This window comes from Budorcas taxicolor, chromosome 5 (genome assembly GCF_023091745.1).
Source record: "Budorcas taxicolor isolate Tak-1 chromosome 5, Takin1.1, whole genome shotgun sequence".
In the NCBI taxonomy this organism is placed as follows: Eukaryota; Metazoa; Chordata; class Mammalia; order Artiodactyla; family Bovidae; genus Budorcas; species Budorcas taxicolor.
The window spans coordinates 70,616,997-70,627,936 of record NC_068914.1 but is presented as its reverse complement, the minus strand read 5'-3'; positions in this window follow the sequence as shown (position 1 = coordinate 70,627,936).

Genomic DNA, 10,940 nt, shown 5'->3' with positions numbered 1-10,940 from the left:
AGGCTTTCCCATCGTTCACCATCTCCCAGAGTTTGCGCAAACTCATGTCCACTAAGTCAATGATGCCATCCAACCATCTCATCGTCTGTTGTCACCTTCTCCTCCTGCCTTCAATCTTTCCCAGCATCAGGGTCTTTTTCAAAGAGCTGGCTCTTTGCATCAGGGGGCCAAAGTATTGGAGCTTAGATTCAGTATCAGTCCTTCCAATGAATATTCAGGGTTGATTTCCTTAGAATTGACTGTTTTTATCTCCCTGCAGTCCAAGGGACTCTCAAGAGTCTTCTCCAGCACCACAATTCAAAAGCATCAGTTCTTTAGCACTCAGCCTTCTTTATGGTCCAACTCTAATATCCATCCATGACTACTGGAAAAACCATAGCTTTGACTGTATGGACCTTTGTCAGCAAAGTGATGTTTCTGCTTCTTAATACGCCGCCTAGGTTTGCCATAGCTTTTTTTCTAAAGAGGAATCTTTAAATTTCATGATTTTTAATTTCAGTCACTGTCCACAGTGATTTTGGAGCCCACGAGAATAAATTCTGTCACTGTTTCCACTTTTTCATCATCTCTTTGCCATTCAGAAAACTAAAATCATGGCATCCGGTCCTTCATGGCAAATAGATGGGGAAACAATGGAAACAGTGACAGACTTTATTTTGGGGGGCTCCAAAATCACTGCAGATGGTGACTGCAGCCATGAAATTAAAAGACACTTGCACCTTGAAAGGAAAGCTATGACCAACCTAGACAGCATATTAAAAAGCAGAGACGTTACTTTGCCAACAAAAGTCTGTCTAGTCAAAGCTATGGTTTTTCCAGTAGTCATGTATGGATGTGAGAATTGGATTATAAAGAAAGCTGAGTATCCAAGAATTGATGCTTTTGAACTGTGGTGTTGGAGAGACTCTTGAGAGTCCCTTGGAATGCAGAGATCCAACCAATCCATCCTGAAGGAAATCAGTACTGATTATTCATTGGAAGAACGGATGCTAGAGCTGAAACTCCAATCCTTTGTCCACCTGATGTGAAGAACTGATTGATTTGAAAAGACCCTGATGCTGGAAAGATTGAAGGTGGGAGGAAAAGGGGATGACAGAGGATGAGATGGTTGGATGGCATCACCGACTCTATGGACATGAGTTTGAGTAGGCTCTGGGAGTTGGTGATGGACAGGGAAGCCTGGGGTGCTGCAGTCTATGGGGTTGCAAAGAGTTGGACATGACTGAGTGACTGAACTGAACTGAACTGAACTGAACTGATGGGATTAGATGCCATGATTTTAGTTATTTGAATGTTGAGTTTTAAGCCAACTTTTTCACTCTCTTCTTTCACCCTCATTAAGAGGCTCTTTAGTTCCTCGTCACTTTCTGCCACTAGAGTGGTATCATCTGCATATCTGAGGTTGTTGATATTTCTCCCAGCAATCTTCATTCCAGCTTGTGAGTCATTCAGCCCAGCATTTTGCATGATGTATTCTGCATATAAGTTAAATAAGCAGGGTGACAATATATAGCCTTGACGTACTCCTTTCCTGATTTTGAATCAGTTCATTGTTCCATGTCCAGTTCTAATTGTTGCTTCTTGTCCTGCATACAGGTTTCTCAGGAGACAGGTAAGGTGGTCTGGTATTCCCATCTTTTGAAGAATTTTCCAGTTTGTTGTGATCCACACAGTTAAAGGCTTTAGTGTAGTCGATGAAGCCAAAGTAGATGTTTTTCTAGGATTCACTTGCTTTTTCTATGATCCAGTGGATGTTGGCAGTTTAATCTCTGGTTCCTCTGTCTTTTCTAAATCCATCTGGAAGTTCTTGGTTCACGTTCTGTTGAAACCTAGCTTGGAGGATTTTGAGCATTATCTTGCTAGCGTGTAAAATGAGTTCAGTTGTACAGTAGTTTGAATATTCTTTGGCATTGCCTTTCTTTGGGATTGGAATTAAAACTTTACATAGATTTACATAGTTTGACATAGAACTTACAGTAGCCTAGGCAATCCTATTGACTGATGAAAACAGTTGACAATTTTGGAAGTCAAATGTTATAATTAGAAGTTGTTTAGTGAACAAGTGATTCAAATTAGCTGGATAGTTTTGATGGCTAATAGAATTGCACCGCTTACCTTTGTAAATATATTATATTCTCTTGGCCAAACAGGGAACATTCCTCCCTAAACATCACAGGAGAAATAGTGACTACTTTTTTTAAAATTTGGTTGGAGAGAGGGAATTCTCTGCAGACTAGCTACCCTTTCTAGGAAGACAAGGTGCAATTCAACTGATTGGGTTTCAGCTCCAGCCAAGTTAATATAATTGATTCTGTTTCTGTTCACTTCAGCCATTTTATTATAATTGATTGGGTTAGAGTTTGATTGTGTTAGGGCTTCAGCCATTTTACTTTAAGTGATTAGGCTGCTAGAGCTTTAGATATATTGATAGAATTATGCTTTCCTGAAACTACCCCAGCTTATTTGCTGCTTCTAATAAGGCTGATCGCATCCATTACACTTTGACTTTTCCTTATTTCACTTGTGGAACACAATCTTTTGAGAGCATTATCCTACTGTTACTATTTTGCAGGTTTGTTGCAACTTGAAGAAATGCAATGCCTTCCTAGTTGGTCCTTCTGCCTTTCATTTCTCCTCCAATCTTTCCAGTACACAGAGTTGTCAAATCAATTATCTTAAAATCTGTTTCAAACATCCTACAAAACAGGAGAAAATACTTGCAACTCATATATCTGATAAGGGTCTAGTATCTGGAGTATATAAAGAACTCTTAGAGCTCACCAACAAAAAGACAAACAATCCAATTAAAAAATGGGTAAATGTCTTAAATCAGTTCAGTTCAGTTCAATCAGTCGTGTCCGAATCTTTGCAACCCCATGAACTGCAGCATGCCAGGCCTCCCTGTCCATCACCAACTCCCAGAGCCTACTCAAACTCATGTCCATAGAGTCGGTGATGCCATCCAACCATCTCATCCTCTGTCATCCCTTTCTTCTTCCGCCTTCAATCTTTCCAGCATCAGGGTCTTTTCAAATGAGTCAGCTCTTCGCATGAGGTGGCCAAAGTATTGGACTTTCAGCCTCAACATCAGTCCTTCCAATGAACACCCGGGACTGATCTCCTTTAGGATGGACTGGTTGGATCTCCTTGCATTCCAAGGGACTCTCAAGAGTCTTCTCCAACACCACAGTTCAAAAGCATCAATTCTTCAGCGCTCAGCTTTCTTTATAGTACAACCCTGACATCCACACATGACTACTGGAAAAACCATAGCCTTGACTAGATGGACCTTTGTTGACAAAGTAATGTCTCTGCTTTTTAATATGCTGTCTAGGTTGGTCATAACTTTCGTTCCAAGGAGCAAACGTCTTTTAATTTAATGGCTGCAGTCACCATCTGCAGTGATTTTGGAGCCCAGGAAAATAAAGTCAGCCACTGTTTCCATTGTTTCCCCATCTATTGGCCATGAAGTGATGGGACTGGATGCCATGGTCTTAGTTTTCTGAATGTTGAGCTTTAGGCCAACTTTTTCACTCTCTTCTTTCACTTTCATCAAGAGGCTCTTTAGTTCCTCTTCACTTTCTGCTATAAGGGTGGTGTCATCTGCATATCTGAGGTTATTCATATAACCTTGATTGGCAATCTTGATTCCAGCTTGTGCTTCTTCCAGCCCAGTGTTTCTCATGATGTGCTCTGCATATAAGTTAAATAAGCAGGGTGACAGTATACAGCCGTCAAGCTGTATTCCTTTCCTGATTTGGAACCAGTCTGTTGTTTCATATCTAGTTCTAACTGTTGCTTCCTGACCTGCATACAAATTTCTCAAGAGGCAGGTCTAGTATTCCCATCTCCTTCAGAATTTTCCACAGTTTATTGTGATCCACACAGTCAAAGGCTTTGGCATAGTCAGTAAAGCAGAAATAGATGTTTTTGTGGAACTCTCTGGGTTTTTCAATGATCCAACAGATGTTGGCAATTTGATCTCTGGTTCCTCTGCCTTTTCTAAATCCAGCTTGAACATCTGGAAGTTCACGGTTCACGTACTGTTGAAGCCTGGCTTGGAGAATTTTGAGCATTACTTTACTAACGTGTGAGATGAGTGCAATTGTGCAGTAGTTTGAACATTCTTTGGCATTGCCCTTCTTTGGGATTGGAATGAAAACTGACTTTTCCCAGTCCTGTGGCCACTGCTGAGTTTTCCAAATTTGCTGGCATATTGAGTGCAGCACTTTCACAGCATCATCTTTTAGAATTTGAAATAGCTCAAGTGGAATTCCATCACCTCCACTAGCTTTGTTTGTAGTGATGCTTCCTAAGGCCCACTTGACTTCACATTCCAGGATGTCTGGCTCTAGGTGAGTGATCACACCATCGTGATTATCTGGGTCATGAAGCACTTTTTTGTACAGTTCTTCTGTGTATTCTTGCCACCTCTTCTTAATACCTTCTGCTTCTGTTAGGTCCATACCATTTCTATCCTTTATTGTGCCCATCTTTGCATGATGTGTTCCCTTGGTATCTCTAATTTTCTTGAAGGGGTCTCTAGTCTTTCCCATTCTGTTGTTTTCCTCTATTTCTTTGCATTGATCACTGAGGAAGACTTTCTTATCTCTCCTTGCTATTCTTTGGAACTCTGTATTCAAACTGGTATATCTTTCCTTTTCACTTCTTTTCTTTTCTCAGCTGTTTTTAAGGCCTCCTCAGACAGCCATTTTGCTTTTTTGCACTTCTTTTGCTTGGGGATGGTTTTGCTCACTATCTCCTGTACAATGTCACAAACCTATGTCCATAGTTTATCAGGCACTCTGTCTATCAGATCTGGTCCCTTAAATCTATTTCTCAATTCCACTGTGTAATCATAAGGGATTTGATTTAAGTCATACCTGAATGGTCTAGTGGTTTTCCCTACTTTCTTCAATTTAAGTCTGAATTTAGCAATAAGGAGTTCATGATCTGAGCCACAGTCAACTCCCGGTCTTGTTTTTGCTGACTGTATAGAGCTTCTCCATCTTTGGCTGCAAAGAATATAATCAATCTGATTTCAGTGTTGACCATCTGGTGATGTCCATGTGTAGACTCTTCTCTTGTGTTGTTGGAAGAGGGTGTTTGCTATGACCAGTGCGTTCTCTTGGCAAAACTGTATTAACCTTTGCCCTGCTTCATTCTGTACTCCAAGGCCAAATTTGCCTGTTACTCTAGGTGTTTCTTGACTTCCTACTTTTGAATACCAGTCCCCTATAATGAAAAGGACATCTTTTTTGGGTGTTCTAAAGGTCTTGTATGTCTTCACAGAACCATTCAAGTTCAGCTTCTTCAGCATTACTGGTCAGGGCATAGACTTGGATTACTGTGATATTGAATAGTTTGCCTTGGAAATGAACAGAGATCATTCTGTTGTTTTTGAGATTGCATCCAAATACTTCATTTTGGACTCTTTTGTTGACCATGATGGCTACTCCATTTCTTCTAAGGGATTCCTGCCCACAGTAGTAGATGTAACGGTCACCTGAGTTAAATTCACTCATTCCAGTCCATTTTAGTTCGCCGATTTCTAGAATGTCAACATTCACTGTTGCCATCTCTTTGACCACTTCCAATTTGCCTTGATTCATGGACCTGACATTCCAGGTTCCTGTGCAATATTGCTCTTTACAGCATTGGACCTTGCTTCTATCACCAGTCACATCCACAACTGGGTGTTGTTTTTTGCTTTGGCTCCATCCCTTCATTCTCTCTGGAGTTACTTCTCCACTGATCTCCAGCAGCATATTGGGCACCTACTGACCTGGGGAGTTCATCCTTCAGTGTCCTATCTTTTTGCCTTTTCATACTGTTCATGGGGTTCTCAAGGTAAGAATACTGAAGTGGTTTGCCATTCCCTTCTCCAGTGGGCCACATTTTGTCAGAACTCTCCACCATGACCAGACCATCTTGGATGGCCCTACACAGCATGGCCTAGTTTCATTGAGTTAGACAAGGCTGTGATCTGTGTGATCAGATTGGCTAGTTTTCTGCGATTGTGGTTTTAGTCTGTCTGCCCTCTGATGCCCCCTCTCAGTGCTTACGGTCTTACTGGGGTTTCTCTTACCTTGGACGTGGGGTATCTCTTCACGGCTGCTCCAGCAAAGTGCAGTCACTATTTCTTACCTTAGATGTAGAGTACATTTGTATAAAATTATCCAAATGGCCAATAAGCACATGAAAAGATGCTCAGAGCCTTAGTCATTAGGAAAATGCAAGTCAAAATCACAGTGAAACACCACTTCATGGATTTCCCTGGCAGTCCAGTGGTTAAGATTTCGCTCTTCCATTTCAAGAGGTACAGGTTCAATCCCTGGTGAGGGAACTAAGATCCCACAAGACTCACAGTGTGCCCCCCACTCATATGGCTATTAAAAATGTGAGGGTGCATCTCCAAAATGTGAGTGGTACTACTCCAAATTATGCAACCTAGTGGGATTGTCTCCAGCCTCTTTTTTAGTTTTAATTTTCTCTATGACACTTATCACTACCTAACCTCCCATATAGTTTACTTATTTCTTTGGTTATTGTCTGCTCCTCCTCCCCAACTTGAATGCAGTTTTCATGAGGGCAGGAATGCTTGTTTTTCTGTATCCCAGAATGAATGGCAGGTCCACGGATGGCATTCAATAAATGTTTGCTGAATGAGTGAATAAATAGGAAGAAACATTTACAAACACAGCTATTCATGACTTACTTTTTTAGTGAACAAAATGGAATCATACCACAGAAATTCCTCTGCAATTTTTTTTTTCCCTTTTGGCAGCACTGAGCAGCATGTGGGATCCGTGACCAGAAATGGAATCTGAGTCCCTTGTAGAGGAAGCTCAGAGTCTTAACCACTGACCCACCATGGAAGTCCCCCTCTGCAACTTATGTTTGTCCTTTAACATGCCATTGGCATTTCTCTAGGTAAATGCAATAGCTCTAACATACTTTTTTATGAACTGCATATTATTCCACAGTCCTGGTATACAATAATTTGTTCAGCTATTCCCCTATTGACAGAATAATTTTTTCACCATTATAAACAATTTAGCAATAAGCCTTCTAATGTATGTATCATTGTGTGCTGGCAGTGTTTTTAATTCTCTAGGAAAGGATGTGTTCAAGCTTAATTTTACAGGATATTGCCCTAATACTTCCCAAAGAGCATAACAGTCCCAACTCCTACAATCATCTGTTCCCACTACATCAGCTATCTAGGTTTGCATTCATGGTATTTCACAATCTGGCCACAAAGTACCTTTCCAGTTTCATCTCTGACCTCTGTTATTTCTTTATTAGACTCTTCTGTCCCATGAAATCAACCCCTCAAAGATTTACACAACCACGAAGACATTGTATTAGTGAAATAAACCACACACGAGGACAAATATTATGTGATTTCACTTATATAAGATACTAGAATAGTCAAATTCATAGAGACAGAAAGTAGACCACTGGTTGCCAAAGGCTGGGGAGGGAGAATGACAGAGAATGAAGAATCTTGGTTTATGGCTAAGGAATTTCAGTTTGTGATAACAAAAATTCTGGAGATGGAGAGTGGTGATGGTTGTTTAACAGTATGAATATACTTAATGCCACTGAACTTGAACCATTTAAAAATGGTTAAAATGGCAAATTTCACATTATGAATAAAAATAAATTAAACTATTTTCATGTATTTTACAATTAAAAAATAATTAATTTAGTTGGCTTTACTGGGTCTTAGCTGGTGCACTCAGGCTTCGGTGCTCCACGGCATGTGAGATCTTACTTCCCCAGCCAGAGATGGAGCCCATATCCCCTGCACTGGAAGGTGGATTCTTAACCACTGGACCACCAAAGAAGCCCCCTATTTTAAAATTTAAAAACTCACAAAGTGAAAAAAATATTTCTTACACATTTTAGCCTCTATCCCTTTATTCACACTAAACCCTACTTATCACGCCATCAATGCATAAATGAATCAAGTCCTAACTCAACAGCTCCTTTTCTCCTGAACTCTCGCCTGAAAACCTCACCCCCAAATCCTGAACATCTCACTGAAACTCTCCTGAAGACCTCAACCCCAAATCCCCAGGGATCATTTCCTTCTCAATATCTGTGCTCCTTCAGTTCAGTTCAGTCGCTCAGCCATGTCCAACTCTTTGCGACCCCATGGACTGCAGCACGCCAGGCCTTCCTGTCCATCACCAACTCCTGGAGCCTACTCAAACTCATGTCCATTGAGTCTGTGATCCCATCCAACCATCTCATCCTCTGTCGTCCCCTTCTCCTCCTGCCTTCAATCTTTCCCAGCATCAGCGTCTTTTCATTGAGTCAGTTCTTAGCATCAGGTGGCCAAAGGATTGGAGTTTCAGCTTCAACATCAGTCCTTCCAATGAATATTCAGGACTCATTTCCTTTAGGATGGACTGGTTGGATCTCTTTGCAGTCCAAGGGACTCTCAAGAGTCTTCTCCAACACCACAGTTCAAAAGCATCAGTTCTTGGGCGCTCAGCTTTCTTTATAGTCCAACTCTCACATCCACACATGACTACTGGAAAAACCATAGCTTTGACTAGACAGACTTTTGTTGGCAAAGTAATGTCTCTGTTTTTTAATATGCTGTCTAGGTTGGTCATAGCTTTTCTTCCAAGGAGTAAGCTTCTTTTAATTTCATGGCTGCAGTCACCATCTGCAGTGATTTTGGAGCCCCAAAATATAAAGTCAGTCACTGTTTCCATTGTTTCCCCATCTATTTGCCATGAAGTGATGGGATCAGATGCCATGATCTTCGTTTTCTGAATGTTGAGCTTTAAGCCAACTTTTTCACTCTCTTCTTTCACTTTCATCAAGAGGCTCTTTAGTTTTTCTTCAATTTCTGCCATAAAGGTGGTGTCATCTGCATATCTGAGGTTATTGATATTTCTCCCAGCAATCTTGATTCCAGCTTGTGCTTCTACCAGCAGCATTTAATTGTAAACTCCCCTTTGACCTTGCTTACTCAACCTTGTTTTTTGCATTTTCACAAATATTCATTCTATTCAGTAAACACTGAGTATTTACCATTTGAAGACTAGATGCTAAGAAAACAAAATGAATGGGACAAACCACTGCCTCAGACGGCAAGTCTGGTGAGTAAGATTGATGTATTACAACATGAGGGCTTCCCTGGTGGCACAGACAGTAAAGAATCTGCTTGCAATGCCAAAGACCGAGGTTCAATCCCTGGGTCAGGACAAACCCCTGAAGAAGGAAATGTCAAACCACTCCAGTTATTCTTGACTAGAGAATTCATTCCATGGACAAAGGGGCATGGCAGGCTACAGTCCATGGGTCGCAAAGAGTTGGACTCACTGAGTGACTAACACACACACACACGCACACACACACACACGCACACACACATGCATTACAACATGACTATGACCAGAGCCAAGGATGGCGGCAAGGAGGAAGTGTTCCACTTCATCTAGGGATATCATGCAAGGCTATGTGGGGAGAGGATGTTGATTTTGCCCTTTAAAAACATAAAATAGCTCACTTTTCTCCTTTTAAAATAGCACCCACACATTTTAGGACACCTAGAAAACTTGGAGAAGGCAATGGGAACCCACTCCAGTACTCTTGCCTGGGAAGTCCCGTGGGCGGAGGAGCCTGGTGGGCTGCAATCCATGGGGTCGCTAACGACTTAGCAGAAAACATGGAAACTTCTTTTTTTGACCACACCACTCGACCTAGGGGATCGTAGTTCTCTGACCAGGGATGGCACCCTGGCTCCTTGCAGTGGAGTCTTTTCCCCACTCCCCAATATTTTAATTAACTAATTAATTAATTTGGCTATGACGGGTTTTAGCTTTGGCATGTAAACTCTTAGTTGCTGCATGTGGAATTTAGTTCCCTGACCAGGGATAGAATTCGGGTCTCTTGCATTGGGAGCCCAGAGTCTTAACCACTAGAATGCCATTGATATCTCTGGAAAACATGGAAACATTGAAAAAAGTCCTAACACTTCAAAACAGCCACTGGTTACATTTTGTGCATTTCCTTCCAGTCCTTTCCTCCACATATTTTAAATAAACTGTTTGTAACCATATATACATGATTTTATATGCATATAAATAGAGAGTGTGGGGGCAGGCAACATGCATTTTCCATTTGATTCGTTCTTAAAGGTTTTCCAGGTGAAGAAGAGGAGAGGAAGCAGGAACAGCAATGACCACAAAGTTCTATGACCATAGAACTTTAACGCTATGTTGGACCCTAAAAAGCTCTGGTCTGAGCCTCCTCATTTTCCAAAGTGGCAGCTATAGTCCAGAGATGATACAAGGACTTTATTAAGACAAAGTCACTGACAAGTACTAATGACTCGCATCCAGCCAGGTGTCTTCCCTCCACAGCACAGTTAATCAAGAGGCTAGAGAGCTAAGAATCAGCCATTTTCTGCAACAATGTCTAACTGTTAAAATTTGTCAGTTACTCCACAAAGAAAGAGGAGTCAGCCACCTCCCACAAGCCAACCACATCACATAGTTTTCCTCTCGGTCCCTGGAGCACATCCGGCACTGGTGTAGGCTACTTTAGGTAGGACTAGGCTACAAGAAAGGCTGTATTACAGGTCAGAGGAGTGGATCGCGGGTAAGAACATGGTTTTAGAACCAGAGCCCCTGTGCTCGAATGCACTGTTGTTTGGTCACTCATTTGTGTCCATCTCTTTGTGACCCCATGGACTGTAGCCCACCAGGCTCCTCTGTCCATGGGATGTCCCAGGCAAGGATTCTGGAGTAGGTTGCCATTTCCTTCTCCAGGGGATCTTCCTGACCTAGGGATTGAACCCGTTACTCTTGCTTTGCAGGCAGATTCTGTACCACTGAGCCATCAGGGAAGCCCCTGATCAAATGTATGGCTACCAATTAATAGTTGTATGGCCTTAAGCAAATTACTTAACTGCT